This window comes from Ptychodera flava, chromosome 2 (genome assembly GCF_041260155.1).
Source record: "Ptychodera flava strain L36383 chromosome 2, AS_Pfla_20210202, whole genome shotgun sequence".
Classification (NCBI taxonomy): Eukaryota; Metazoa; Hemichordata; class Enteropneusta; family Ptychoderidae; genus Ptychodera; species Ptychodera flava.
The window spans coordinates 46,228,886-46,248,559 of record NC_091929.1 but is presented as its reverse complement, the minus strand read 5'-3'; the positions used below and the strand labels follow the sequence as shown (position 1 = coordinate 46,248,559).

Below are 19,674 nucleotides of genomic sequence, written 5' to 3'. Positions count from 1 at the left end.
TGAACGCGAAAGCAGTAAAATTCCGACTATATTTTCTCATATATGACCACATGCCAGTAGCATAATTTGTGATGATTTTTTCCTATTATTATCATAAAAAATAATTATGAATATTAATAAATTATTAATATGAATGTTACAGAATATTAAAACTGTTTTACACACAATGTCGTCTACTTTGTGTAAATGCCATCTGGAAACTCCATTGTTTTGATAATTATGATTATGAATAAATTATGATTATGATTAATAAACTCATATTTTACACATTGTAATGTGCTTATGTGAACAACCCTCTGGAAACCCTCATACAGTTTCACGATCTATGCCAAAATATATAAGTGACACCATTGCCCAGGTTCAGTCTACTGTAGTAACTCTCGCCGTAGACTAACCGGGGCAATGGTAAATCTCGCCGTAGACTGAACCTGGGCAATGGTGTCACTTGTATATTTTGGCATAGATTGTGAAACTGTATGAGGGTTTTCTATGTTCTGTAACCCTTGTATTGCTATGTTAAACAACAGATGCGTTTTGTTGAGTACGGATTCATACAGAATTCATTTGTTTCACAACAGCTGTACCATAAGCACATTACAATGTGTAAAATATGACTTTATTAATCAAAATCATAATTTATTCATAATCATAATTAACAAAACAATGGAGTTTCCAGATGGCATTTACACAAAGTAGACGACATTGTGTGTAAAACAGTTTTAATATTCTGTAACATTCATATTAATAATTTATTAATATTCATAATTATTTTTTATGATAATAATAGGAAAAAATCATCACAAATTATGCCTACTGGACCTGTGATATGACACACAACGGAGACTCTGAGAGACCTCGCTGCAAATGGGAACCGTCCAGCGTCTATCCTGCCAGCCGATCAGAATGTAAGTCAATGTGCTGTCTATTTACACATCGTTATTATGTTCTGTAACCCTTGTATTGCTATGTTAAACAACAGATGCGTTTTTTTGAGTACGGATTCATACAGAATTCATTTGTTTCACAACAGCTGTACATTGTCGCCATCGTGTATGTAAACATGGTGCTCCTCCGTTTCTAGCTCCTTGTAAACAGCATACTGCGAGTTGTTGGCTGTCCATTTTAATCATTATTTATAAATGATCATAAGTATTTATGCTTTTGGTTTCTCCGCTTCAATTTTTCAACTTGCTTTTGTCTCATTTTCAAATAATTACAGATTTTTTTCATCAAATTACGATGTTCACAGGTTTTGGTCAAACAAGAAAGACTACGTTACACTCTATCCTCAATGATTTGTATTTTTCAGAATGCATTGCTGGTACTGTAAACGGACAAGAAATACAGAGAGCAAGAAAGCCAAATCACAGCCTTTTACAGTAATATAAGTGTTAATGTTACATGAAACTTCATATATCAAATGAATGTCTTTTGAAGGCACAATGAGCATGGCATAGGCCTCTATAAAATAAATCATACCACAAATTGAATTTACCTTTTTTTCTCTGTTGTCTTTTTAATAATACCTTTATTTGCTAATAGCATGGTTTCTTGTGATGCTGGTATTTCAAAGCTTAGTCGGATAAACATATCTTGTGCTGTCAACAATCTGTTAAATTTGTCAGCTTCTCATTCTCAATCATGTCATTATCGTTGGCATCATGGCCAATTGTCTACAAAATTATTTTTACAACTTCTATGTGTTTATCATCTGAACTGAATTTATTATGAGAAGAGAACAAATGTTGAAACTTATGGTACAATGCATAAATTTTGCTGTCACCTGAGTATGTTGTTTCTTTGTTTTCAGCATCTCTGTTTTTTCTGGTAAAGAGTCAGATCCGATCCATCTAAGGACACTTGCATACCAAAGTAGGTAATACTGGTCGTAGTACTTTTTCATTGTATGAAACGCTATTTCTTATTTTGTGCACAAAACTGGATCTGTTATAGGAGGAAACAACAAACTTTGGAAAATTATCATTTTGCGACACAAAGTTGATCAAGGTTTGAAAATTGATAAATTTAACTTAAAACAATACTTGATAGTGTCATTTCAGTTTACCTATAACCTGCATACTTGGTATTTGCTTGTTGACATCCGCACAGGTTAATTTATTTAAAGGATTTTATTCTTTCGCTTTCGGTTCATGACTCTGCACCAATACAAGATGGCGACACTGTTAATTATTCTTTAAAAAACATGTCAGCTTTACATGTGTCCTGGCAGCAAAAAACGTTTGGCTATCGACATTAAATATTTGCTTGTCCAAGTGATCACTTACAAGTCACAAAAAGGTGATTGTGATACTACTGAATCACTCCAGGACTATTAACATGACTTTAGTAATTATTAAGAAAAATCATCGATATCATCCATTAAAACTGGTCGATGATATAAGAAGCGTTCAATGTTTCTTCAATGTACTTAAAGAAATCTTCATAAAGTAATATCTGCAAGTATATGGTATCAAGCAAGAATGAAATTTTAACGGGTTGGTCATCACGTCAAAGGTCACGCCATTTTCGCTTTCCCTCTGACATTAATTCTCCAAGAAAGTTTTCAATTTCTTGGAGTCACACCATGCATCGTCGAAAGAGTTGAAAGTCCTCAAAAAATTCATTTGCAGTAATTCAAGGAAGGCGTGATATAATTTGGAGCTCTACAGAATAACCTTCACGTTACGATGCATTATAAATTTGCCAGGCGTGCGGCACAGCAGAGGTACAGTAGATAGTGTCTCTTGCTTCAACAATAAACGTTTAGGCACAAGGATTTATTAAGTGGAAGCAACATAACCTACAAATCCATTGGAAGCACAGTAAAATAGTATTCATACCATTAACGCGTGAGAAAATGTCCTGTGATTATATATGATCACGTGATAACTTCCTTTACTGAAGCGCAGAGGGTGAACCAGTGAACTAAATCCATATCAATAGTTGGGGCAACGCGAAGGGTTATTTATGTCTCGTTTTCTTACAAAGAGGATAAAGTAGAAAAATGCATTTGTGAATACGCTTAAATGAAAGGAAGCTTTTGTGGATTTAGATATCCAAAAAGACCACACAGTATTTCAAGTAGTTTTGGTGGTAATGACCTGAGACGATCAAAATCTGAACCATTGTAAAGAAATTTAGCCATCTTTTCTTAACTTTGAATAGTGGTACAAACTAGAAGGGTAGTCTACGGTGTCACTTGAGACATGTTAAATTTATGGCAGGTGTCAGAGGCCATGCAAGGCCAGACTTTCGATCGCTACGTCATCAATTCAATGATCGAACACTGGGTCATAAAGCACGAATACGAGGGTAAAATTTTTAACTCATTATCTCTCGCCCCACTGTTATGAAACTTAGTGTCAAGGCGTGCAGTTTCTTCACGTCGTCAGTCATCACGTAGTCTTTTGAATTTGTCTCGTAAAACGAACACTATCTAAATCTGGTTTTAATTTTGCATGCGTTTTCCAAGCAATCAGTACTTCAGAAGTAAGCAGAACGACATCAACATAGATACTCCGCTATTTTCGATTGAAATAAAATAGAGGTACAGATGGTTGTGATTATTACTTAAACAGCTACAAATAAAGCTTTATAAGGCAAAATCATCCCTAGCCATGTTTTAAGCACAGAAAAGGTAAACAAAGAAGTCCTCTGTGCTAGAAACACTCCTTTTTTGGTCTGGTGAATATTTCCACATAGGAAACGTGAACACTCTGGACAAGTGAAATACATGTCGACGGGTGTTTGTCTTCACAAAATGCTCAGGGTGTTAGGATGTCTGGAAATAATGTTAGTGAAACCCTAATTTTAATGGCTCACTGCTCCTGTGGTTCGTACGCATTTTTAGAAAACCCAAATGAGAGAAACATTTGTAGTTTTTATTTGGCCAAAAATACTTTGCATTAGAATTTGGATCATTGGGTTTTGATACAAAAGATACGACATAGAGAAGTATGCGCCTCGAAAATGAAAGACTTCAACTTATGCTCAAACTTTCCATGAAACTTGTCACCATTTTCTTATCAAATCAAGAATAAAAATCAGGGGTCACCATGCAAAGCTTGGTGCCAGAGAAACAAATTACCCGACAATATTTACTGACTTTAAATTCAAAATGGCCGCGGTCCCTGTGTAAACTCTATGGGGAAAAACAAAATTTTCGATGTTCAAAAAAATGGGACGGTGAAAGAGCTTCAAAGAGCTCCAAGAGTTTCAAAATAAGCCTCATCAAGCAGTAGATCAGAGAAGTATTGTAAATTTGAGAGTCTGAATATCTGTCAAAGAGGCCCATTCTACTTTTTAAACATATTGTACATGCACTGTAGAATTGTACATAGATCTGAACAGTTGTACAGGTATGTACTAGAGAGGGAATTCGTTGCAACGTCAGCCGTTCAAACTTAGAAATAGATGTGAGAGGTCATGCAAGGTCAGAGTTTCGATACGTCATCAATTGTGCGTAGAATTTTTCTTTAGTTTTTTTTGTTAGAATTTTTCTTTAGTTTTTGTTAGAAAGTCACAAGAAGTATTCTCAATTGACAACGTAATTCCTACCCACTCGAATACAATTTACCTGTGAAGTATTTATCTTGATAAATGATATATCTGATCTTTGTTACCTGAAGAAAAAGGCCTGTTTACTAACCGAAGTACAATTTAAAAATACTGAAAAGTATAGCAACAACTGCTTTCTTTAATGCATGCCGTTTCCATGCTAATTAAGCAAAATGATTCCTGCTGTCAATATGATTGTATCAGGACTTCTTTGAGTATGAAACTTACTTATGTACATTATTAATCAGACTATATCACTGTTTGTTCCTTCTTTAGTTGTCAACTTACGCCCCTTCAGGTTTAGACAACAATGCTTCTGTCGCGCTCTGTTCAACGTTCAGCCCGTTGTAAGGCTTTGGTGAGATCTTTCTGACAGAGAAATTTGATCCCAGCACGGTACAGTGGCACATTATACGTACAGCTTTCCAGTAAAGTTTATTTGCTAGCCCTTGAATTTGAAGAAAACTAAAAAATACGTCATAATTCACAACGTAAAAATTGAAGAGTAGATACCACTTCTGGTATATCTATGCATTTTTTCTTGAAGATATGACAACGATTACAAAGTGATCACAATGTGAATGGTGACATATGTACCTGGCGGTGAAAGATCACGTGACCATTTTAAAAACATAGTGGCCTCTGCCAAGTGAATACAAGCTGATAATTTTAGTCTTCTAACAGTTAAGTGTAATAGATTGGTTTGTAGAGAGAGCGTATCAAAACCGAAATCAAATTTCTCTTTTGTCCTGCTATGCAAAGATTTTTGGGAAACCTTGAGTCAAAAGAAATTTGGTACGGTTGTTTTTGATCAATCATAAATTAACCATCGATGAATAAGATATAATAGTCTGAACTCTGTCTCCATTTTACGAAGACTTCGATCAGCTTTTACACAACTCTAGTGATTACAGGTATGAACAAACAAGACATGAATACCTACTCTGCCACTTCAGACATGTGAAACTTATCAATAGTGGGTGTGTGAGGGTTTGAGGTTATACAATGCCAGAGTTTCTGTACGTCAACAATTGTGCACGGTTGTTGCTTTGGTTTACGTTTACACACACACACAAAAGACTGTGCGAATAGCGAACAATCGAAAAGATCTAAGTAAACCCCAATCTCCAAGGGAGATTTTTCACAGCATAGAATTCATTACTTTGTACTTGAAGTAATCTGTTTATATATATATATATATATATATATATATATATATATATATATATATATATATATATATATATATATATATATATATACATATATACACATATATATATATATATATATATATATATATATATATATAATATATTGCACAAAACTGAATTTATTATAGAAGGAAATAAGAAATTTTTGAAAAAATACCATTTAGCAAAACAAACTATAACTCAGAGCATGTCATATCATTGTATTCCATCGCAAAATTAAGAGGATAAAATTGAAGTGAGATAGCTTTGCTTAGTCTCACAGACTGACTTACTTAATGACAAATGAAAATAACAAATCCACAAAACGAGGACAATATCATACACATCTGTTGACCCAGCAAAGTTGTTACAGTAGCTAATAAAACCAGAGTAAAGTATAATTTTTTTCCTGGACGAAGCTGTCAACAATTGTCTGAGAGTGACCTTGATAACGAAATATCGATGGCCGTCTAACATCATAGTGACATCATGGCCGTATTGTCGTTGGATTTGCTCTGTATCTCCTGGAATTGTATTATGAAACCCCAGTACACAGGGCAACAGCATTCTATCTGTGTTCTGTGGCATATGTTCAATATTATCCCGGTCAAAAATAACACGACACAATTAAAACCAATCTAATCCGTCCTTTGAATCCAAGACTACGAAATTAGGCGCCACTGATGTCATCGGTGTACATTTCTTAAATAAATACTGAGTATGTCAGCTGTAACGTTGGCGAACGTCAATGGTGTCCAGACTGCTCAACAGTGTCCGCAATGAAACGTTTCGTATTAGCGTATAGTGACCATTAACCACACCATATTACTGTGCCTCCTTCTTTGTGGACATGATGTTTGTTGTTCATACATGCAGGTTAGACAACAATGGTCGTGTCGCTCATTTTCAAAGTTCAATCCATTGTATATCTTGGGTACGATCCTTGTGATAACGAAAAATATTTTCGGACATTTTGTACAAAAATAGTAGTTTGATATTGAACGAGGGTGACATATTTATTCGTTTCCTGCCACTTGTGTTCTTAATCTTCGGTTGTCAGTCTTTTTCCTTAAGCAGCCCTTGAATCTAGAAATTAATAAAAAATATATTTTAGAATTGTTACAATTCAGACTAGTGAATACAAGCACTTTAATATATGAGCGCTATCTTTTTTAAATCCGTCGCTCCGATTGCAAATTAATGTGTTCATTTATTGCGAAGTCAAATGAATAAATCATTGCAGCTAAAATAAAGATACCAAGACTACCAAGGAAAGGATCAAATATTGATATCAAGGAATAATAACATTATGTAAGTATGTTGTGAGTTCTGGTGACAAGCAATCAAATGAATACTATATATATATATAATATATATATATATATATATATTAACTACTTGACAAGCCATTCAAATGAATACTATATATATATATATATATATATATATATATATATATATATATATATATATATAATATATATATATATATATTAACTACTTGCCTCAAATTTACATCCTTCGTAGCTGATTTTCACAGTTTTCGACTTTATCTACCAAGACTGGTTTCCAATTTCTTGTAACAATTCCTTTAAAAATTCAAAGCCACCAGGCTTTGGTTTATCAGGCCCCGTTGTTCTAAATTTATAAAAAATTCAGCGGCGTCTTTCAGTTGCTCGAGTGTCCTAGGTGGTATATTTTTTGTACTAGAGTTCTAAGCGTGTTGAGATCTCCACTCGGTATAAAGTCATTTAGACTGACATAGAGACTTGCAACTGGAGAAATGCCGGCTGGCGATCTTGACGCCATCGTATGGAGATACCGAAGTGGAAACGCTTACTTTCACGTTTCCAAAAAACGATCCTACGGTAATAAAAATAAAAAACAGAGTTTCAGTTTATATAGTAACAGACGTCTTAACAACGGTAACAAAGGCAGAATAACTATAGTAAACTGGCAATGTTTGTTGTATTAGTCACATTAAGATACGCACAGTCGATTTCACCGGCCAGTGTGTCATAACAGTACAGCATATCATTCTTAACTACACTGTGTAAGCTAAGGATATGAACAGTTTATGAGAATACAGCATATCCCATCATGCTCTCAGACTGCAGTCACTTCAAGTATGTATCAAAGCAATAACATTGCGAGTCAGAATCTACAAGTTTGAAAATGAAAATGAAATTCAAATTACATTATGACAGCGGTCAACATTTTTAACCAAAACTTCCACTGTGTAAAGTAAGAGCTCACAGCCACAGCGTGACCAATATGTTAGAGAAACATGTTTTATTCATGTTGTTCAATAATATTTGCAAGGTGGATAAATTCATACACATTCGGGTGTTTGGTTATGTGTCTTATACATAGGTCAGATGTACGTTGAAATTCAGAGAATATTGGGGTTACACAGTTCTGTCTATATGACCATGTTGTCTATTCTGTGATATTCTTATGTTGAAGTACCAGTAACCTGCAAAAACAGTGGACAATAAATTTATGTTTTCTCATTAATTTTTAAACTTGTCAGCCTTTGCTATTAAAACGGTTCATAATACATACAGTACGCTCAGATAGGTCCGCAAGGTCATTCTTCTTCTAAGGTCAAAACACAATAGAATGCATTTCGGAGACAGACATTTGGACTCTAAAAGTGTTACATTTTTTTTAGTCTACCACTTGTGGGGCCTGAGTTTGAAGGTAATGAAGTATCTCACGTTTCCAACAGCTTATTTTTGTTAAAATCGACAATTTTATATTTCCCATCAGAGATAGTGAGTAACTAGTTTGTTTGAAAAGTCCCGCTTTTTTATAATTCACTTTTTTCTCTATCTTCGCATTGTTCTCCTCCAAAATGGCATTTAGACATCTTAATGGAAAAGACAAATTTTCAACATTTACATAACCATTTATATCCTGTGCACGCCATGCCTAAGCAAAGAGAAGTATAGGGTATTTCTCGTATCGCCAACAACAGTATTTCAAATTCCCAAAAAGCGAGAATATTTTAGTTAAAAGGCGAAATCCCTTGAATACACTCGGACACTTTCAAATATTCCTTACTTGTCCAGTTTCCTGACCCAAACCCTTGATGCCTATCGAACGAAAAAAGTCAACTTTCTATTGCGATATGCACATGTGTTACCCAATTAGGATTTTGACAGTCTGTGAATTAAATCTAGCTATGGCACACTTTGTGTCTGATCAGCTGTGACACTGTCACTCTAGTTTTACACTCTGAACACCTTAGGGAAGAATACATTTTGGGGACACATTCGGACTCTCAAAATATTGCAAAATAGTTTCGGCTTACTATTAAGTGGGGTCTCGTTTTGAAGGTCACTGAGTAATTAAAGTTCCCATCGGCTTATTTTTTGTGAAAATCGACGATCTCTTTTCTCCCATTAAAGTTCATACAGGGATGACGGCCGTTTTGAATTTTTGATGTCGGTATAAAGCAGGTATTTTCTTAGGTACCAAATTTAGCACGACTTATTTTTTATCTTGATTTCGAAAAAAGAATGGTTCAAAGATTCGTTTGGGATAATTTGAGCATAATCTGAAATGTCCTTCAATTTCGAGGCGCTGTCACGAATTTATTCTTTCATTTCGGCAGGGGATCTTGCACAAACAAAATGGCGGCGGTTATCAAATTCACCCAGCTTTACAAAACTCTGAATAGAGTTATAAGCTTATAAATAGACAAACTAGAAAGACAGTTACCATGGTGCCACATAAGGCATGTTAAATTTATGGCAAGGTGTCAAAGGGCATGCGGCGTCATCAGAGTTTCGCTACGTCATCAATTCAATGGGCGCTGCTGTACTTATGAATTTATACAAAGAAATAAACCGAATTAACAAATTATATTCACTTGAAGACAATTTCAGACTTAGAGTATATTGGGCACTTCAAATAAACTTATAGTTATACATTGGTTTTAACAACCTCCGTCTTCTGCCAAGCTGTAAGGGGCCTATGATTAAAACCGCGCATGACAGACGAACCTCGTCGCGTTTGACCTCAAATCCTAACCGATTACTCCTAGCATGTGAAGTACCTCCTTTTTACACTGTTCAAATTCTAAGTTGATCATAGAAAATGATACAAATTTACAAGTTGTCGTGCTTGCAAGCGTTTTGTATGAAACGTTATTCCTCGTTTTGTGCCCGGAACTGAATCTTTTATGTAAGGAAATAACAAACGTTTTGAAAAATTGCCACATAGCAAAATAAAGTTGTGCAAACGCATGTCACATCCTTTTTCACGATTGTTGCGATGTTAAAACATTTCAATAAAAAATCATTTAAATTTATCAACAACCTGCATAGTTTGTATTGGCTGGTTTATATTCGTGCAGGGAAATTTATTCAAAGGAAAGAGAAGATAATAATTGGAACTGACCTAATTCAAGGCAGTATAAGCACTGCTTTATGAAACTTCGCAGTGAAGTGTGGAGAGCTTTGCCAAGTCTCATAGACTAACTTACTAAATCACAAATGAAACAAAGAAGTCCGTAAAGCGAGAAATACATGACACATCTGTTGACCCAGCAATGTAGCTACACTGGCTAACAAAACCAGACTACAGTATAATTTCTGTCCTGACAGAAGCTGTCAATAATTCCCTCATTTCCAAACCCTCTCCCTGTAGTAGAAAAGACACAACTTCTTATTTTGATATGAGTATGTTTTTTTCCAATTAGGGTTTTAAACAGTCGGCGAATTAAGTGGCAATGAGATACCTTTGCAAGGTCATTCTTCTTCTACGGTCGAACACAATGGAATGCGTTTTGGAGACAGATATTTGGACTCTAAAAGTGGATCAACATTTTTTAAGTCTACCACTTGTGGGCCTGAGTTTAAAAGTGATGGAGTAACTCATGTTTCCATTAGCGTATTTTTGTTAAAATAGACTATTTTATGTTTCCCATCAGAGATAAAGATTTTGCATATTAAATGTCGGTTAAAATGGGAAATTAGTTTCTCTCTCACTAGACCCCATATTCTCATTCATGATTTCGAAAATGGAAGGGTTTAGAGATTTCTTGAGGACAATTTGACCAAAATTTAAAAGACTTTTCGTGGTGTGAACTACTTTGATTGTTGCTGTTTATTCGACAACTCAGGTAAGCTTATGTTAATACATTGGCAAAGGTGGTGTATTATCAGTTTGGGCGTACTTTTCAATCAGACCTGGTCAGAAAATTGTGTATCTTGCCGTCAATATGTTTCGCGGTTATCAAGGCGAAATTACTGAAGCCAAGTCACCACCAAAATCTGTCATTTTCCCGCCAAAATTGTATATTGCAAATAACCGGAAATTCCGACCGCTAAACATCAAAATACTTCAAATATTATGTCCAATTAATGTAAAATAGGATATAAACTTGTGCTAAAACAAGTGACAGATGCACAATCACTGAATGTTAAATAATATTTCTTCACAAACAACACAAATACAATTTTTTTACGTTTTACATGAAAAAAAATCGAGACAATGTTATGGGTATCGGTTGCCATATTGAATTATAAAGAGACGTGAATTTTGGCGGGAAATGCCAGATTTGGTCACGTGACTCGACTCGTCAAGATTGAGACGTTTATGTTTTTTTTAAGAAATTAATAATTCCAATAATGTTACCAAATATCAATCTAATCTGGGCTTTTTAAGATAATAGACCATTTTATTACTTCTTGGCTTGTCGGGTACAACTTCATGCATTAATGAGGCCTTCTTCTGACTTTATTCTCTCCCTTCGGCACGTGATGCATTAACACACAATGGTGGTGTTGAAAATTCGAAGAAACAGTCAATTTTCGATATCGGTTTTACCGTTGTTCAATGAAATCTATCAAGCTAAAATTCTTGACAATTTTTATTTAAGCTGTTTTAGAATGTCAACTATTATTCACATTGATTACCCAAGGGAAACAACAAGTGACACTGTCGTCTATATACAGAAAGGTTAGATCGTTGTCAAATCGCTTCAGCACCGTAAAATCACGTTTAATGTCGTAAATTATCATCTTGATAATCTGCAGACGGTGGTCGTAGAGTAACGAAGCCCTCTTCACTATATTTTCAGAAACTTCAACGTAACAAGGTCTTACCTGTAATGTTTTGCCTTCCTACAATCAGTGGGTGGCAGCCAGTAAGCGAGAGATCGCGTCAATGTTTGACCTTCGACAAGGGTCATAAGAGGAGGGTAAACTTTAACCAGTCATTTTCTCCCGCCCTTTGTTTCGATACGTCATCAATTGTGCGTAGAATTTTCTGTAGGCAATTTTGTTCGAATTCACAGGAAATATTCTCAACTGACAACGTAATTCCTTCCTACTCGAATAATATTTACCTATCAAGTATTTATCTTGATAATCTATCTGATCTCGATAAGAGTTGTGGTCTATTAAAAAAATCTTTTTACCCTAGAAAAAGGCCTGTTTACTGACCAAAGTACAATTTAAAAATACCGACAAGTACAGCAACAACTGGTTTCTTAAAATTCATGCCGTTTCTATGCTGATATTTAATTTAAAGCAAGCATAATCAGTCAAACCAATTGCTGCTAACTGTCAATATGATTGTATCAGGACTTTCTTTGAGTATGAAACTTATTTATGTACACCATTGATCAGAGCATATCATTGTTTGTTCCTTCCCTGCTTGACAACTAACGCCCCTACGGGTTTACACAACAATGCTCCTGTCGCTATCTGTTCAAAGTTCAAACCATTGTTATGTTTTGGCCAGATCTTTCTGATAGAGAAATTGCATACCAGCTCGGTACAGTGGCACATTATACATACAACTATCTAGTAGTTAATGTTGCAACCCTTGAAATTGAAGAAAATTAAAAAATCTATATGATAAATCAGAACGTAAAAATGAGAGTAGATACAACGTCTAGTATATCTATTCATTTTCCTTGAAGATATGGCAACGATTCCAAAGTGATCACAGAAGTGTGATTGGTGACATATGTACCTGGAGGTGAAAGGTCACGTGGCCATTTTCAAAACACGTAGTCGACTCTTGCCAAGTGAATACACGCTGATAGTTTTAGACTACTAACGGTTGAGTGTAACCGGTTGTTTTGTAAAGACAGAGAATCAAAACCGAAAATTAAATTTCTCTTATTTCCTGCTATTCGAAGAATTGTGGGAAACCTGGAATCAAAGAATATAGGTACGGTTGTTTTTTGGTCAATCATAAATTAACCATCGATCAATAAGATATAATAGTCTGAACTCTGTCTCCATTTTACGAAGACTTCGATCAGCTTTAACACAACTCTAGATATTGATAAAGGTATGAACAAACAAGACATGAATAGCTACGCTGCCAATTCAGGCATGCGAAACTTATCAATAGTGGGTGTGTGACGGTTTGATGTTATACAATGCCAGAGTTTCTGTACGTCATCAATTGTGCACGCTGCAATTGGTTTAAATTTACACACAAAAGAGACTGTGCGAATAGCGTACAACAGTCGAAAAGATCTGAACCCCATTTCTCCATAAGAGAATTTTCCACAGCATGTAGACAGCCATGCGAATATTAGTTCCAAACTCTACTAAAATTTATTATCTGTAGAAAAGATACAGCATGCTTCTGTCTGTGGACCAAAGCGTAAATATTGACGGTTAAAATCAAAATCTACTTTGATCAGAATTGGCTCTCTGATATGCGTTCTGTCATCAATATCAAAAGCTTGTAATCGTATAGGGGTAAAGTCTAACTACATCATTCTACACTTACAGATCAAAATAGTGAACAAGCATACTACAATAGTTCCAGTTTTCCTATTTTTCAAACGCTATATTGATAACAAAAAATAGTCAAATTTGCGTCTTGACGTGACTGTCTATGCTTCGACTGTGATCATGTCTTGCCCAGGTGACAGGGTACGTTGTGAGTTCGATTCCGATCGAAAAGTTACTGAATTTAGTAAGAAATCTAAAACTTTAAAATTTTGTGTACCAAATTCAGAAAATGTCTCGATAGCTACAAGCATAATTTATAAAAACTTACAATTATTTAGTAAAATTAAAACGGCACCAAAACATGTCACATCGTCATTTTAATCAAAAGAAATCATATTTTAGACAGTTCATTGGAAAAATATTTCAGTTTATGGACATCTTGATACCTTTTGTAGGGACAGTAATTATTCATACATGATCAAAAGACGAATAATTTCAGTCATTAAAGTACTGTTTTCAGATGTGACATTGCACGATAAAGTGCGGATCTAGAGTTATGAAGTTCATAGACTAAGGAAGTAAAACTTAAAAACTGAATAAACAAGTCAATAAATGTAATAAACATGACATGGAATGTTGACCCGACAAGGTGCATAGTTTGACCCGAGAGGGTGCATAGTTTGACCCTACAAGATGACTTGCAAGGACCAATCAGACCAGAGTAAAGGTCTCCTTACATGACCTAGTCAATGAATAATTCCAAAGGCAGTGTCCTGAGTGACAGAAATACATGACAACCGGGACTGAGTGACACTGTGTCCATCACATATTCTTAGCAGTCCCTCTGTAAGTTATCCTCGGAGAGTGTTAATGAAACACAAATTTGATCATGCTCTGCGTTGTTTATATATTCGTATCCAATGTACAACACGCTATCATTGAATTGAACAGAAATTGTCATTCAAATCCAAGATCAAGGTATAAGTGGATGTCCAGGTCACCAGGTGAATTTCTAAATCGACAGTTACATGCAGCAGCTGTGTATGACCACCAAATTCTCGTCATGATTTGGTATGGTCGCCCGCTTTATCACACTATATTGCTGCGGGCTATGAAGTTTTGCCTTGGCTGAAATAGCGTTTGCTGTGGGGGCTCAGACCAGTTGAGATAATAATATCAAGTTTCCTTTGTTCAAACTCCTATCTAATATGGTATTTTGACAGCTATGTCCGACCAGATCATTGTTTTTGTTTTTTTTTTTGACATTGTGTATCAAGCACTCTGCCACTCAGTGCTTTGGACAATATTGTGCGGGGAGTACACAGTCAATTCATATCCGCTCATTTGCTTGATTCCACTCTTTTTTGCGCTCTCTGTCTTCTGTTGTTACCTTTCTCTTTTGGCAGTCCCCCTAGGAGTAAGAAAGGAGCGAAAATCGAAATGGATTAAAATGCAATATCATGACAGTCGATAGTACACCAGAAATACATTAGGCCCTGGGATAATTTGTGGTTGAGCCAATAGAGTAAAAACTGAAGCTGCGATGAAAGAGGAGTTTGCTTTTCACGTTACATGCTTTGTTTATGCCTTATATATTAGTCACAAAGAAAAACCCGAATGGAGAAAGATGATTTCTGAACGGGGAAGAATAACAAAATTTAGGTGAAAAATAACAAAATTTACTTCAAGAGAAAACAGTCATGTTTTCCGCAAAATTAATTAGTACAATTTCAACATTTCAAGTTATGCATGGAATGAAATTGTTTCGCACAAAAAAAATTCCTCTCAAATGAAAAGGAGAAAAATACTGTATTTTGCGTAAACTTACGATACCATAACACCTAATTCTATTTTGTTACAATACGACAAGGAATGATCGAATAGCGGTATTTAGGAAAATAACAACTAAATGTAAATTAATGTATACGCCTAAAGTGGGCAATGTTAAAAAATCAGTGATTACTCGCCTATGGTTGCACCCTTCCCAGTTCTTTTTAACAGTTTTCGACCTCTTCAATTAATGGCCGCCTGTCCATTCCTTCTAAGAGCTTCTTCAAAATTCAAAACCGCCTTTCTTTCTCTGTATATGGCCTCGCTCTTGTAGATTTACAAAAATGTCAGAAGCATCCTTTAGTTGCTCAAGTTTTCTAGGAGGTATGTTCTGACTGACTAAAGTCCTAAGTTTTTTCAGATCATCTTTTGCTATCTGATCATTTAGTTTGACGTACAGACTTGCCACCGGATCGATGCTACCTGTAGCTGACAGGCTGGAAGACATCGCTGAGGGACGTTTGAAATGGAAATGCTTCACTGGTACTTTAGGTAACAATCCTACAGGAAATGACAAACAACAATAATTATGTTTTAGCTAACCCTCGTTTATATATTTGCAACGATAACCAAGAGAGAGAGAGAGAGAGAGAGAGAGAGGAGAGAGAGAGAGAGAGGAGAGAGAGAGAGAAGAGAGAGAGAGAGAGAGGGGGGGGAGCTGGCAGACAGGAGACAGTCAGAGGCAAGACGGACTGACAGGCAGACAGACAGACAGACTGACTGACAAATCAGACAGACAGACAAAGAGGAGACACAGAGAGGCAGACAAGCAGACAGACAGACACAGTCAAAGAGCCAGACAAACGCCGACAGACAGAGAGTTCTCAGTGCCCATAAGGTAATGCTCTGTGTATCAGAGATCATGTCTGTGATCAAATCACTACCATCACGAGTCATAACAATACAAATATGAAAATGAATTCTGATGCTTCAAAATGCAACTTAAAGTAGAACAGTGTTCTAAAGGTCTCTTAGGCCCTAAATAAAAACGATTGATTCACTACACAAGTTGAGAAAACCACGATTTACATCATAGCATATAGATGCACGGCTCCAATCTATATTTAGCCTGTTGCTTGAAAATTTTGTGGGACGAGTGTTTATCGATAATTCGTAACAAATGTTGAAACGCTAAAACTTCAGAGAAAGGTGTTTTATTTAAGCAACTTAACGACGTGGAAGGCGGATATATTCAAACATATTGAGGTTGAGTTATATGTCTACATAAGCAATTTTTGACATTCATGAAATACGACCATCACACCACACTTCTTCCTACATTAGTATGTTGTTTGGTTAAATAAAAAGCGCGTCGATTATTTTGTTTTCTGACGAGTTGGTTTTGTCCCAAAGACAGCATTTGCACAAAAAGACGACTGGCCAATGTGGGAGATGTACTATATTTGAACGAGTAAGCTTGCTCCTTGTTTGAACATAGACCCTCGAGAAAACGGGACAGGCAACTGCTGTGGTTTCTTTGTGAGGTCTATCTTTGAATATATTAAGTTTATTTGCCAAGCGGACCCGACAACAATACTTCGTACTTACATTTAATCTCATAAACGATCAAACTGACGTTCTGAATATGTACACTTTGCTCTTGCATGGCACGTTCCGAGTAATGACACTGAGAATCTTGAGGGTTTTTGATACCAGTCATGGTGAATGTTCTGGTAACGATGAAGATCACATTTTGGATTCTAGCCGAAGCCAACGGGAAAACACCAGACGATAATAAAAACAGTGTACAGTGTTTTTCTCGAGGGTCTATGGTTTGAAAAGTCCCTTATGCGAAAATGTTTCTTTCGGAACGCATACGTGCCATCGTGCTTCCCAACAATGGCGTCCCGTAAGATAGAGTTACGGAATCCTCGAAAGTTTAGATATCTATACACGGCCGGTAAACGTCATGCAAAAGGTGAGAAAAAATGTCGCGTATTTCATTGACCCTCGAGGGTGTATGCGTATTTCTTGTAACACATATTTCACATTCGCCAACCTGAAATATCTTAGCACATGAGCAAAGCCCTGCAAGTGCAATGTGTCAGCTTTTGTTAATTATCGACCAAGTTATTTAGATCTCATTTCCTCAAATATATGATAATTCAAAAAAAAACAAGTTACTGACTTATCTTTCCATTTCTAGACACATATAACAGAAAAAGAGACACAGCTGTACATCGACATAGAAAGAAACAACGATAGTCCTGGGTCAACTAAGGGACTGGTCAGTTTCATCAGCCTGGGGGCGGAGGATCGTTAGGGGTGTCACCCTGTTATAAAGTTTGTTGATGGAGGTCACTATGTGACAAACGTTCAACATGCACAACAGTTTGGGCATCTGGTTATGCAGAGAAAGTGTGAAAGGCATTAAGAGTAAACTGTACGTATTCACACTTTAAAAATGAAATTTTGAAATTCCTATCCTACAACCGATACGTCAACAATTTCTCCATTATACATATATATATATATATATATATATATATATATATATATATATATATATATATATATATATATATATTATATATATATATATATATATAAATATATATATATAATCAACAATAATCCACTCACCCCGCCGAAGAAATCGACCAGTCCCTAAATGTTAGCATTTCAACTCGCGACACTCTTGACTATTAAAAATCATTCAACAACTAGCTACCTGTTTCCAGTGGATGATCAGCGTAAATTCTCAGATCCTTTATAATTGAAGAATAGGAAACACAACAGCTACGTAAAGCCGCCTTAGTTGTGGTTTCAGGTTCGAGGGAAAACACCAAATTGTGTACAGTGTAATGTAATATTTGTATCTAAGCGGTATGATGGACGAGTCGAAATTCACTGAGGGGTGTACAAGCGAGTGGCCTTCAAGGCGGCTAAGAATTGACTTACTGATACCGAACTATGTCCGTGCTGACTGCTTTAGGGACTGCTTTACAGGTATAGGTTTAAGCACTAGCAGCTGTTTGTTTGTTTGATTTCCCTCACACCTACTTTCGACAAACTTGTTTTTACAACGGTCTACCCTAAGCGTCCCATCAAAGAGTAGCGAGGATTAGTAAAATGTCGCATGACTAGTTTTTTCCACGAACTGTAAATTCCAGCTAAGGTATCTACAGAACAATGGATGTATTCTGCTTAACTTATTGATTGACCTAATGGTTCATTCATTATAGTGCTAGACTAAAACGAGCAAAAATATGGATGCATAAACCTATACGGTGATCTATGGCAAGATAAAGCACATATACGCTGAAATAGCTTCTGCTATTATTTTCGCAGCTCTGAAAAGACATTCTATTTTCACGATATGGAAAGGGCACATTTTTCGCTCTGCATGACTCAACATCATGATTTCCATGCGTGGTTGAAATACACTATGCCATTGTGTCAGCCGTCATAGATCACTGCTGTGGAATCAGACACACAAACAATTCTCAGTATTTCGTCTATTTTCAGTGACGGCATAGCTACAAATAAGCTTATTAAGGTCAATTACCATATTCTGTTATGAAGGTCTCCTGCTTTACCTGCTCAATCGGGGTATTTATTACTCAAATAAACCAAGGCTGCGTGGCCATTGACTTGGAAAGCTTAGCATAGCAAATATTCAGTTAAAAGTCTACCACACTCCTGGATGACTTTTTACAGAGCGGTGAGGCTTCGGTAACCAAATGTGGGAGACGGGCTGCGGCCCTGTGACCAAGAGCCATTTTTCTACACCGCAGGGGCTGTCAGCCGGTAGATACAATGATTTTCGTCTAGAGGCCCAACTTCGCTAGCCAAGGGCGCTTCGTCGGTCAGAGACTCTTAATGGAGGTCGAAAGAATGACTACCTCCACGGTTTTGGAGACTATGCCAGGATACTATTCCAGGACGACCAAAACGAAGCCAATACCTAGGCTCGTGCGCTGGCTTCTGTCCGTTGCACCGTCACACGTACCGTGACGTATTTCAGTGCTATAGCTGATGGTTCAATGTACCTTGGTGTGTGGTCTGACGGCGAAACCAGACCGACAAACACACCGAGATAAAAAAACTCTAGCTACAGGTACTACAAGATATATATCCAGCGAAACGAATCCAAGGGTGAAATCACGTTCTATTAGTGCAAGATGCGAGGTATAATGATATTCAAATATGTAGATTACATTAATGAGCATTGTTTCTGTATTAGAATTCTATGCTAATGACCCTTAATCAATGTGGAATATTCATGTACCTCGGATCTTGCCTTGTATAATCACGTTACTGGTCTAGAGTGTTTGTTTCAATATTGTCCTGTATTTTAGTGTGCTTGTTTTTTTGTCTTCTAAGTTTTTGTCCAGTGTACGGTTTTGACCAGTCTGATATAAAGTAAACAATAAGAAAGATGA

General features: G+C 36.2%; 2 long non-coding RNA genes across 2 annotated transcripts; both read right to left on the bottom strand.

Moving 5' to 3' along the window:
• Nucleotides 1-5,883: 5,883 nt before the first annotated feature.
• On the bottom strand, nucleotides 5,884-12,126 carry LOC139122486 (uncharacterized). The gene is made up of 3 exons (XR_011549482.1): nucleotides 11,867-12,126; nucleotides 7,256-7,613; nucleotides 5,884-6,836 (listed from the first exon to the last, which is right to left on the bottom strand). It is a non-coding gene; the product is annotated as an uncharacterized lncRNA (long non-coding RNA).
• Nucleotides 12,127-14,683: 2,557 nt separating this feature from the next.
• LOC139122481 (uncharacterized) lies at nucleotides 14,684-18,280 on the bottom strand. Its single transcript, XR_011549479.1, has 3 exons — nucleotides 17,961-18,280; nucleotides 15,427-15,790; nucleotides 14,684-14,870 (listed from the first exon to the last, which is right to left on the bottom strand). It is a non-coding gene; the product is annotated as an uncharacterized lncRNA (long non-coding RNA).
• Between the last annotated feature and the right edge of the window lie 1,394 nt (nucleotides 18,281-19,674).